At 47.9% G+C, this 12,352-nt stretch overlaps 1 protein-coding gene across 1 annotated transcript in view; it reads right to left on the bottom strand.

Moving 5' to 3' along the window:
- The window catches only part of COL12A1 (collagen type XII alpha 1 chain), a 146,132-nt gene extending 142,379 nt beyond the window's left edge, over positions 1-3,753 (bottom strand). Inside the window, exon 1 of the mRNA XM_089530905.1 lies at positions 3,573-3,753. The gene's annotated coding sequence lies outside the window, so the exon portion shown is untranslated. The remainder of the gene's footprint in view (positions 1-3,572) is intronic.
- Positions 3,754-12,352: the final 8,599 nt, after the last annotated feature.

Here is a 12,352-nt window from a genome sequence, read left to right as displayed (position 1 = left end):
GTCAGTTCCTGATTTATATGCCAGTATGAATCAAATCTACACCAGTGCTACTCAAACTGGTGGTCCATGGACACCAGTGCCACTGGCTGCCAGTCCCTGGCAAGTTTCTAGGAAAGAAAGAAACAACTTTAGACGTTGGGCACAAAAATGGTATATATTGAGGAGAGGGAAATTACTGGTTCCCCACACTCAACAACTGGAGAAGCACAGATCTAGACTGGACAGTATCTAGCAAATACTTACTAATGTTGCTTTATAGATTCTTTGACCAAAATCCAAGAGAGTATTCTTAATCCATTGTGATTAATGCTGTAATCCAATGTACATTCAACTGGAAATAGGTCCTATTCATATCTCCTAATTTTGCTGGATAAACATCCAATAGCACCAGGCTGATGGCATGCCCAGGTCCACACTGGACTGCTGGGCCTTGATCCAAATTTCTTTGACAAAAACTGGCAGATGCAAGGGGCCTAAATGGTGGGGAACAGGATAAGCCTCAAACCTCCAGACAGTGTATCCAGCAAAATACAGTGAAATTAATAGGAAACGTTTATGTTAGACAGGATGGACCCCTCCTTAAATTAAGTTCCACTGGATCTGACAGAAGAAACTTTTACACCCTCTTAACAAAAAGAGTTGGTTTTCTGGGTGCTTTCCCCCTGCAAGAAAAGGAAAACCTACCTAACTAGGCTGCTGTATACATACTTTGGCTGATCTATTGTCTAAAGTGATCTCCATACCTGGTGATACCAAACTTTCAGAGTTTCCTCCTTTTTCTACTGAAGGTTGTGGGAGACAGAAAGTGTAAAATGATGTTTAATGAAGCCTAGACCACCAAACCTTTAAATTGCCCAAATTATGAGAACTATTAGCCTCCAGCCTAAAAGAAGCATCCAAGTTTCTTTGATTAAAAAATAAATAAAATAAAACCTAGTCTCAGCATGCCTTTTACCATGACTTGATAAAACACAGAGAGAGAGAGAGAGAGAGAAGGTGCATGTAATTAAGCAATAACTTTCAATTATCAGTGTGTTGCCAAGACCAAAGCACAAAGAGCAACTCAGTTGATTATAAATCATTAGGTGATTAATAGCTCAGGGGGATAAATATTTCTGTCCTATTTAAACATCTTTTTTTAAGAAAAACAACCAGCTATCCAAAACCAAAGAATGGTCTATTCACAATATGAAAACCAACAAGATTCGGCAGTGCCTTCCTGGTTCCTGTCCAAACACACTCAAGAGGCGATAGACATACCCATCTTTTTAATGACTATCTAATGAATTGCTTTTTGCAAGAGCTCAACATCCAGAATTTCAGAGACGCATATAAAGCCAGAAAGTTTTTTGCTTGGAAAGCGGACAATCCGACCACTTTAGCAATTGCCTCCTGCATCCAGACATTCACATTTTCCAACTTCAGGCATTTAATGGTTGGACCAAAGGAGGAAACCAAACGTCCTGGAAAGGGGTCCACATCTTACATAGTATAAATTTGCTTCACAGAAGTTTCAAGCAGGGCAGGGAAGGGAGGGCGAGAGACCCATTGGCTTCCCTGAGCCAAGAGTGCCATCTTCTGGGCATCGCAGCAAAAAGTCAGTGCAACCAAGAAACAGTTGAGCAACTTTTCAGCTTTCTTCGCCCTGACACCAAAACTGGAATGCCCACCACCAACCCTCTCTCTTTGACCTACCCCAAATAATAATAATAATAATAATAATAAAATCTATCCCAAATTCCCAGGATTTCACTGACATTTTCTGCTGTCAACAGGAAGTCTTTCAATTGACCAACGTGGCAGCCCTGACAGGAGCAGGGTGACCAGAGCTCCTTACCGCAAAAGAGGACAAGACACCGCAAAATGTAGGACATTGAAGAGAAAAAAATTAGGACATTATAAAACAAAAGCTAAAAACATGCATGTAAGTGGTCAATTCATGCTTCTTTGTCAAGCTCCTCAAACTGACAGTTTCAAAATTCCTCTTGGACAGAAAGGAAGGAGTGGAAACACGTCCTGGAAAAGGAGGACGTCCGGTGAGTCTGGGCAAGAGTGACAAAGGGCTTTGTCAGAAAATTCACATCGAGCACAAGAACAACAATAATAATTCAATAACTGAAGTAAAAGCTCCGTCTGGTGCAGTCTCTGTCTAGCACCTCCTCTCCCAGCTCAAAACTTCTCCGCTTTGCATTGAGCAAAAGGGTGCCTTTCCCTCTGCAAGCGAAAGGCTGGAAAGGGACATATAAGGAGTGAAAGGACCAGGGGAGGCTGAGGAAGGGGGAAAGCTTGCCATCATGCCAACCCAGCAGGGATAGAATTGGGTTGTTGTTGCTGTTGTTGTTTTTAATTTGTAGAAGTGGGACAGAAATCCCTGCTCAGCCATGAAACCCACTGGGTGACCTTGGGCACGGCACACTCTCTCAGCCTCAGAAGATGGCCATGGCAAACCTCCTCTGAACAAATCTTGCCAAGAAAACCCCAGGATAGGTTCACCGCCTTCGGGTCGCCATAAATCAGAAACGACTTGGAAACAAACAACCACCACTGATTCCTCCATACTGAAGAAGTGCTATCTCTGCAATACTTTTTAGAGGGATAACCATGAGTTTGGTTTTTACCCATCTTCTTCCCACATCCATCCAGACTCCTCTAGTCTAAGCCATACTCCCATTGTAGAGAAGAAAAGCCCCACAATAGGTTCACCGAAGGCACACAACCCACCGCCAAGAAATGTGGGCAAGAAGAAGAAGAAGAAGAAGAAGAAGAAGAAGAGAAATGGGAGGGAAGGGGAGGCATTTCTAAGAAGCCCTAGACCCCAAGCCCACCCACCCCTTCCAGCCAGCCTCCATGGCTCCTCACAGGAGGAGTGGAGAGGGAGCCCTCCAGTGAGTGAGCAACTCCTGGGAGGGACCCCCATTGTGGGCGCCTTGCTTAGTCTCAGCCCACCCCAGAGCAAGAGGGGCTCCGAGGAGGCAAACACCTGGCGAGGGGCTTACTCACTCGCCACAAGGCTTGCCCACAGCAGGAGGAAAGGAGGGATGATGCTGCCCTCTCCTCCTTCGCATCAGGGGGGCCCAAAGGAGGGCAAAATGGAGGACCTTCCAAGGAAAAAATGGGGCACAGACAGGACCCGAAAAAAACTCCAAAAACAAAAGCCCACTCCTAGAAATAGAAATCCATGCTTCTTAGTCCTCTTCCAAATGGAGGACCTTTTTTGAAACTCCCTCCTGCACAGGAGGCTGGAATGGAGGGCAGGTCCTGGGAAAGGAGGACTCAGTCTGGTCACCCTGAAGCAACAACAACAACAACAAAATACTATCAAGAAGAGAAATGCCTGCCTCTTAGCCCTGTTCCAAAAGGAGGACCGTTTGAAATGCAGGACCTTCAAGGTCTGGCCACCTTGAAGCAAAGAAAGAAAAGCACACACTGTCTATAGAAGGAGAAAGGCATGCTTCTTAGCCATCCTTCCCCTTTGGAGCTGTCCTCCCGGGCAGCAAGGGTGGGGATGGAGGGCAGGTCTCCCCTTGGCAAAGGGGGTGCCACCCATGCATTGCCACTCATTCCGCACAGACCTTTGGGGGGCCAGGAGGGGATGCTCTCTTGGAGGCTCCGGAGGCGTCCAAGCAGCCCCTCTGTCTGGGATGGGAGCCTGAGTTCTTCCCGGGCGCCGCGCCTTCTCCAAGTGGGAAGAAGAAGACGAGCCTCGCCCCAACCTTGCGCCTTAAGAGAGAGAGGGAAAGCCAGGGGGCTGAGCCTCGCTGCTCCCGACTGCTCCTCTCTCGGAAGCGGTTACGAAACGGCGGCGGCGGCGGCGGCGGCGGCGGCGGCGGGAAAAGGTGGACGGCTGCCACGGGATGATGAGGATGATGATGCTGATGATGATGCGCTCCGACTCTGAGCTCCCTCTCCAGCAGCAGCAGCAGCAGCCAGGAGGAGCCGGGGGGGCTATGGCGTTGCCCTGCGCCTGCTGGAAAGGCATGCATACCTCCGCGGCATTCCTCGGGCATGAGGAGTCCCCACTCCCCCCCCCCCCACGCACAGGGCTTGGCTGCCGGCACTCCCCGCAGGGACACACACACACACACACACACACACTACACTCTTTTCTCCCCCTCCCCCCAGGAGGCTTGCCACTGCCTTCCCCTGGGGCTGAGAGGGTGTGACTCGCCCTAAGTCGCCCAAACTACTGGCTCTCTCCTTAGACAGTGAGACAGGCAGAAATTACCCATATCTATAAATACAAATACACAGAGATACCCTCTCTAGACAGAGAGAAAGCATCCATACCTATAAATACAAACACACACACACACACACACGGAGAGAGGGGGGAGAGAGTACTATTTGGATATCTATATATCAATATATAGATAACTTTTGCCTCTATATAAAATAGACTCTGTGTGTGTGTGTGTGTGTGTGTGTTTTGTGTGCCCTCAAGCCATTTCTTGTTGTGTGGCTTCAAGTCATTCCCGACTCATGGAAAGTTTCTTCAAAGAGATTTGCCATGGCTTTCCTCTGAGGCTGAGAGAGTGTGACTTGCCCAAGGTAGGTTTTCACGCTCGGGGTGGGATTCGAACCCTGGTCTCCAAAGTTGTAGTCTCAGACCACTACAGCAGACTGGCTCCGCAGGCGACTGAGGAGAGGAACTTAGGGCCATAGGCACTCCCCAGCCTCCTTGTCTGTCTTTTCTACAGAGACAGAACTCTATCCCAATCATCCATCCACCCATCTATCTCTTATCTATCTTATCTCTCTCTGTGTGTGTGTGTCTCTCTCTCTCTGAAGTTCTCTCTGTCTATTTTATATAACGTGACATACGTTATATAAAATAGCTACAGATGCTGGAGAAACGTCAGGAAGAAACTTTTCTGGAGCATGGCCACATAGCCTGAAAACCCCACAAAAAACTATGGATGCCGGCTATGAAAGCCTTTGACTTTACAGTGATACACAGAAGTTCTCTCTCTCCCTCTGTCTCTCTATCTGCCTACCTACGAAGTTCTGTCTTACAAGGGGAAAATGATACACACACACACACACACACACACACAGGCAGCATTGTGTGGTGGTTTGAGCGTTGGGCTAGGACTCTGGGAGACCAGGGTTCGAATCCCAGCTCTGCCATGGGCAAGCCACACTCTCTCAGCCTCAGAGGAAGGCCATGTCGCAAACCCCCCTCTGAAGAAACCTTTCCAAAAGAAGAGCCCCTCCCATGATAGGGTCGCCTTAAGTTTAAAAAAAAGAGTTGGAGGCGTACAACAACAAAGACACACAAAGAGACATACATGCATTCTGAAAGGGATCCCTGCCCAGCCTAAACCTTTCTAGGGGAGCGTCTAATGGGCTCTCTCCAGTCTCCCCGAAGTCTTTCCTCTTCAGCATATGGCAAGAAGAAGGAGAAGAGGGACACTTTCCCCCTCCGTCTTTGCTCCGACGCCCCCCCCCCCGATGGCTGGCCTCCCTCTCCCCCACGGAGGCTGGGAGGACATGGAGGACATGTCCTGGGAAAGCAGGACGCCTGGTCAGCCTGCTGTAAGCCCCATGCCTTGGCCATTGGGGAGTAGTCCAGCGCGGCTTCCTTTTGGCAACTTCTTCCGCCAAGGGACTCCCTTCGCAGGCTGCCGCTTGGCTCCGGGAGCACAGAGACTCCGGAGGGAGAAAGTGGGGGGCAAGGGGCTGCTTTAGGCTGGGCATCCCCCGTGTCCCCCCCGCCCTCTCCCCCCCCCTCAGCCTCAGAGGAGGGCCAGGGCAAACCCCCACTGAAGAGATGCGCCAAGAAAACTCCATGATCCTTTGCCTTGGGCTGGGGAGTGCCTGTGGTCCTAAGAATCCCTCTCCAGAGTCCCCTGCGGAGCCAGTCTGGTCTGAGTAGTGCTCTGAGGTTGGACTACAAGTCTGGAGACCAGGGTTCAAAGCCCACCTCGAGCGTGAAAACCCACCTTGGGCAAGTCACACTCTCTCAGCCTCAGAGGAAAGCCATGGCAAACCCCTTTGAAGAAACTTTCCATAAGTCGGAAATGACTTGAAGCCACACAACAACAAGAGTTCTCTCTCTCTCTATATATATATATATACACACACACACACACACACGGGGGGGGGAGGGCTAGTATGCCCAGGCAGACAGCGCCTCTGTCTCGAAACCCCGAAGTCTTGGGGGAAGTCCAGGGGAGCTGCTGGAGCCTTGCCAGGGGAAAGTGGGGCCTGTCCCTGCCTTGGCCCAAGAACTCCTGATTGGGAGTAACAACTCACAGGCCCCTCACTCCACTTTGGGGTTTCCACCAGAGGACATTCTAGGGCTGTTCGTTGCCTGACTAAGAAGCATGAGTGTATATTATGAGTGTTTTGAGCTTTTCTTTGCCATGTCCCTTTCATTTTTTCATCCATGTTGGGATGCCTCGTCCACTTTGGAGATTTGGACACCTGGTTCCCAAGGTCCCTCTTCTCCCAGACGTCCTCCTTTTCCAGGACACGTCCTCCCTTTCCACTTTCTGTCCCAGGAGGAATTCCCAAACGACGTCCATTTTGAGCATGACCAATAGGTATGAGCTTTTCTTTGGTCAAGTCCCCTATATTTTTCCCTCCAATGTCCCCCATTTGGCGGTGCCCTATCCTCCTTTGAGGTGAGGACACCCGGTCACTCTGGCTTACAGCCCCTCTCCAGCCCAGTTCAAGCTCTTGGATCCCCATCACTCTGGAAAGAGCAGGGTTACTTGAAGGGACTTAAGTCTTCCAGTAGCTTGCATTACAAGGCTGGGGGCAACACAGCAGAGTGCCCCCTCACTCCCCAAAATGTGGCGCCATCCTTCCTCCATGGTCAGCAGGTGGGGCTATTTAGGCGGGAAAAGCCCAGAGGTTTCCCACCAGAATAGAGGAGTGCTTTGAACGTCGACCTTCTGCAACCTCTGGAGGGCAAAAGATCATTGCTGGAAGACAAGAAACCTTTGAGGAGGCCACTTCTGTTCATTCCCAGACTTGGCCCTCCTTTTCCAGGACACGTCCTCCATTTCAACCTTCTGTCCAGGAGGAATTCCAAAAAGCCCTCCATTTTGAGTAGGGCTAAGAATCACGGTTTTTACATCTGAAACGTCCTACATTTTCTTCTGGAGTATCCTACGTTTTTCAGGGCCGTGTCCTCCTTTGTGGGGAGGACACCTGCTCGCTCTGCTTCACTCTCCTCTACCAGGCCAGCTTTTCAGCCCTCCTTGTTGGTATTACCAGCTGGCGACCCCAAGGGAGTGGGAAAGGCAAACGCAGTCCTCCAAATGTTAAAAAATAAAGAAATAAATCCCAACACTCCTGTGTTTGCATTCCTAGCAAAGTTAAACGCAGGCCGGTCTCTCCTCCCCCAGGGGGAAAATAAGCACACAAACAATATGTGCTCCAACTGTATCCACACTGCAGAAATAATCCGGGTTTGCACCGCTTCAACTGCCATGGCTTGATGCAATGGAATTCTGGGCATTGCAGCTTGTTGTAGCACCAGAGCAGAGCAATTAAAGCGGTGCCAAACCTATTTCTGCAACCTAACAGTCAAACAGGACCAATTAGGAAAGGAAGAAGCAAAGCGAGAGAGTACAGGAGTGTTGGCTGAAGAAGACATCCCAAACTGGAGCATTAAATAACAAGTGAACGTGCATTTTGGGGTGCACCACCACTGAGTCCAGATTCACAATGCCAGAGTCTACCATAAGGACAGTCAATTGCCACCAGTGAGAGACAGCATGATGTAATGGTCTGAGCATTGGACTCCTTGGTTTGAATCCATCCTTTAGGCATGGAAACCCACTCTTGGGCAAGTCAGCCTCAGATGAAGGCAAAAGCAAACCACCTCTGAACAAACCTTGCCAAGAAAACCCTATGACAGAAATATAAATCCATGCCTTAAGGTCACCATAAGTCAGAAACGTCTTGAAGGCACACAACAACAGCCAGCAGAGGTAGCACTAGGAGGCACGAAGTGGTTACCCCCATCCACAAACCATGAGAGCCAGCCTGGTGTGGTAGTTAGAGCCCTGAACTACGACTATGGAAACCAAGGTTCGAGTCCCTGCTTCAGCATCAAAACCTGAGTAACCTTGGGCGAGTCCCACTCTCTCAGCCTCAGAGGACGGCCAGGAAACCCTAAATCCACCTGAAGGTCGCCATAAGTCCCAAATGAAGGCACACAACAAGCACAGAAACGACACAAATCCCCGGGTGAAGCACAAGAAACTCTCCCCAGGCTGACCAGAGACCCTCCTTTTCCATATTTTAACCTTCTGCCCAAAAAAAAAGGAATTACAAAAATGCTCTCCATATGGAGCCTTGAGGAAGAAGCCTGGATTGCTATTTCCAAGGGTTTCTCGCTTGGTCCTGTCCTACATTTTTATCTTCGTCCTCTTTTGAGGGGAGGAGGTCTGGTGGTCACCCTGGATTGAAAAGGAGGGTCCCCTGGGAGGCAACCACAAGGAATCCACAGACAGAGGAACCCTTCCTCAGTGCCCACCACCTTCCTTGCCTGGGAAGAGGATGGAGAGGCAGGGCAAGGGCGGCAAAAGTGGGCTCAAGCTCCCTCTCAAAGCTTGTGTCTTTGTGTGTGTGTGTGTGTTGTGTCCTAACACCCAAAGCCATCCCCAAAAGGGCTCAAAGAAAAGCAAGCCAGCAGGTTGTCCAAAGGGCGCGCATCCCTTCCCGCGCAAAAGGGAAAGATGACGAGAGAATAATAAGAGGAGCAAGTAGGGAGAATACCAGACACGAAGGGATGGATGGAGCAGGAAAATCAAGCCTCCTCTCTTCACCAGCTGCCCAGTTCCTCCAGGCTCCAGCCTTTACAGGCAAAACTTTCCCCTCCAAGGTCCTCTGTGGGGATATTATCCTGGATTTTACGCAGGAGGTGTCTGTGGCACCTGGAGGGATCTTCCCAGAAACTCTTGACTGGTGGCCTTTGGAAGATCCAGGCGATCCAGCCCTTTCCCAGCCCCTCTGCTCTGTCCTTGGGAGGCTGAGACACACTAGCCCTGGGTTCTCCTTGCTCTGAGGGAGCTCTCCCCATCCTGGAGGAGAAGGGCTCCCTTTTAACCCTCCCTGAGAGGAGGAGAAACCACTGAGTAAAGCTCATTTCTTGTCCAACAGCCCGACCTAGTGGCTCTCCTCCTTATTGCCGCCACATCATTTCACTCCCAAAAAGTCTAGAGGAAATGGCTTTCCCAGCTTTCCAGCCCAGGAGATTTCCTTCCCAACATAATATGTTACTGGCAGGTCTTGCTTCACATTTGGCAGCTGTGGGGGCTTCACTTGAAGAGGTACATTTCGCCTTGGGTTGTGGATTACTTTTTTTGGCACAACCTTTACCTTTCCGCAACAAGTTTACACATTAGCGATAGCAATCACACTTTACATTTCTATGGAGTTTATCACACTGGGGCTAAACCCAGCATTAAAGAGAGATTAATGCACATTTAAAGCATCCTGGAAATAAAGCGAAAATGGCCAGTAACTGCACAAATGATTATCACATGCAATTGCGCAAATAAAGCGATATCAGATATCAGATGCCAGCCACAGATGCTGGCGAAACGTCAGAAAGAAACTCTACTAGAACATGGCCACATAGCCCATAAAACCCACAAAAAAACTATGGATGCCGGCCATGAAAGCCTTTGACTTTACAATATCAGAAATGCATTGTCGCTGAAATCCCGAAAGTAAAAAGATGCAAGTTAATGCTTCTTTCTGACCACTTTAATGGCAGGTTTTGTACTACGTCAAGTGAAATAGTTTTGTGTAGTTATGCAATTTTTCTGGGATATTCATGGGATAAACTCTCAATCTCACTCATGTGATAAACTGAGCACTCTCTCAGCGGTTTACAAATGCATCTGAGGAGCTAGACTGAAGTCTGCGAAAGCTCATGTTGCCAACTTCTTTCTTTCAGTTAACCTCAAAGGTGCTACAATATCTCTCTGCATACAGTTTACATTACAGTCAGCCGCAGAGAGTTTAGGGACCCTCCATCTTTTTCAGCCTCAACCTGATGTGAACTGTAAATAGGGGCTTGAATCCTGTCTAGTATTTTCACCATTGTAAATTGACTTACGGTCATGCAAAGGTTGGTTGTGATGTTGTGCAATGCTCATATTTTCAGGTAGGGAGTGTAAACTTAGCAACGTCTCTGAGACAGTTTTGCAGAGCCAACAGCATCATGGGTCCCAATACGAAATGGACATTAGAGTGCTATGGACCCCTTTGTGCAATGGGCAACAGAACACGATAGGATTTGTTGCACAACAGGAACTTCTGTTACCAGAAAAACATTGTGCAGAATGCCCTGATCATAGAATCATAGAATCGTAGAGTTGGAAGAGACGACAAGGGCCATCCAGTCCAACCCCCTGCCATGCAGGAAATCTCAATCAAAGCATCCTCGAGAGATGGCCATCCAGCCTCTGCTTAAAGACCTCCAAAGGAGACTCCCCTACACTCAGAGGAAGTGTGTTCCACTGTTGAACAGCCCTTACTATCAGGAAGTTCCTCCTAAGGTTGAGGTGGAATCTCTTTTCCTGTAGCTTGCATCCATTGTTCTGGGTCCTGTTCTCTGGAGCAGCAGAAAACAAGCTTGCTCCCTCCTCAATATGACATCCCTTCAAATATTTAAACAGGGCTATCATATCACCTCTTAACCTTCTCTTCTCCAGACTAAACATCCTCAACTCCCTAAGTCGTTCCTCATAGGACATGGTTTCCAGACACTTCACCATTTTAGTCACCCTCCTTTGAACACGCTCCAGTTTCTCAATGTCCTTTCTGAATTGTGGTGCCCAGAACAGGACACAATATTCCAGGTGGGGCCTGACCAAAGCAGAATAGAGTGGCACTATTACTTCTCTTGATCTAGATACTATACTTCTATTGATGCAGCCTAAAATCGCATTGGCCTTGTTAGCTGCCACATCACACTGTTGACTCAACTTGTGGTCTACTTGGATTCCTAGATCCTTTTCACATGTCATCTTGTTCAGCCAGGTGTCCCCCATCCTATATCTGTTCATTTCATTTTTCCGCCCTAAATGTAGTACCTTACATTTCTCCATATTTAATTTCATTTTGTTAGCTTTGGCCCAGCTTTCAAGTCTATTCAGGTCATTTTGAATTTTGATCCTGTCCTCTGGAATATTAACTATTCCTCCTAATTTGGTGTCATCTGCAAATTTGATGAGTATGCCTCCAATTCTGTCATCCAAGTCATTGATAAAGATGTTGAATAACACTGGGCCCAGGACAGAGCCCTGTGGGACCCCGCTGGTCACTTCTCTCCAGGATGAAAAGGAGCCATTGTTGAGCACCCTTTGGGTTCGGCCGGTCAACCAATTACAGATCCATTTAACAGTTCCTTTGTCTAGCCCACATTTTACAAGCTTGTTTGCAAGAATGTCATGGGAAACCTTGTCAAAGGCCTTACTGAAATCAAGATATACTATATCCACAGCATTCCCTTCATCTACCAAGCTGGTAATTTTATCAAAGAAAGAGATTAGATTTGTCTGGCATGACTTCTTTCTCTGAAAACCATGTTAACTTTTTGTGATTATGGAATTGCCTTCTAGATGTTCACAGACTCTCTGTTTAATTATCTGCTCCAGAATCTTTACTCTTATTGATGTCAGACTAACTGGACAATAATTGTTGGGATCCTCTTTTTTCCCCTTTTTGAAGATGGGGACAACGTTTGCCCTTCGCCAGCCTGCTGGGATCTCTCCTGTTCTCCAGGAGTTTTCAAATATGATTGCCAATGGCTCCGATATTACATTTGCCAGTTCTTTTAATACCCTTGGATGTAGTTCATCTGGTGCTGGAGACTTAAATTCATTTAGATTAACAAGGTATTCCTCTACTATCTCTTTACTTATTCTGTGCTGAAATTCCCCTATTCTGTCCTCTGCTCCATTATCCTCAGGTTGAGCACCCTTTTCCTTTTCTGAGAAGACTGAGGCAAACAAAGTGTTGAGTAATTCTGCCTTTTCTCTGTCCCCTGTTAGCATTTTGCCATCTTCTCCATGCAGTGGCCCTACCGTTTCCTTCTTCTTCCTTTTGCTGCGGACATATCCAAAAAAGCCCTTTTTATTGTTCTTAACCTCTCTAGCAAGCCTGAGTTCATTCTGCGCTTTAGCTTTTCTGACTTTACCCCTACACATGCCTGCTATTTCTTTGAATTCCTTTTTTGTGATTTCCCCCTTTTTCCATTTCTTATACATGTTCCGTTTCAAACTTAGCTCAGTTGAAAGTTCCTTAGTCATCCATCCTGGTTTCTTGAGACACCTCCGATTTTTCTTTCTCACTGGAACTGTTTGAAATTGTGCCTTCAGTATCT

Source organism: Sceloporus occidentalis, unplaced genomic scaffold (assembly GCF_023333645.1).
Source record: "Sceloporus occidentalis isolate IW3139 unplaced genomic scaffold, rSceOcc1.0.p SCAF_6, whole genome shotgun sequence".
Taxonomy (NCBI): domain Eukaryota; kingdom Metazoa; phylum Chordata; class Lepidosauria; order Squamata; family Phrynosomatidae; genus Sceloporus; species Sceloporus occidentalis.
Note: the sequence above shows the minus strand (reverse complement) of the source record. Positions and strands in the feature narration are given on the sequence as shown.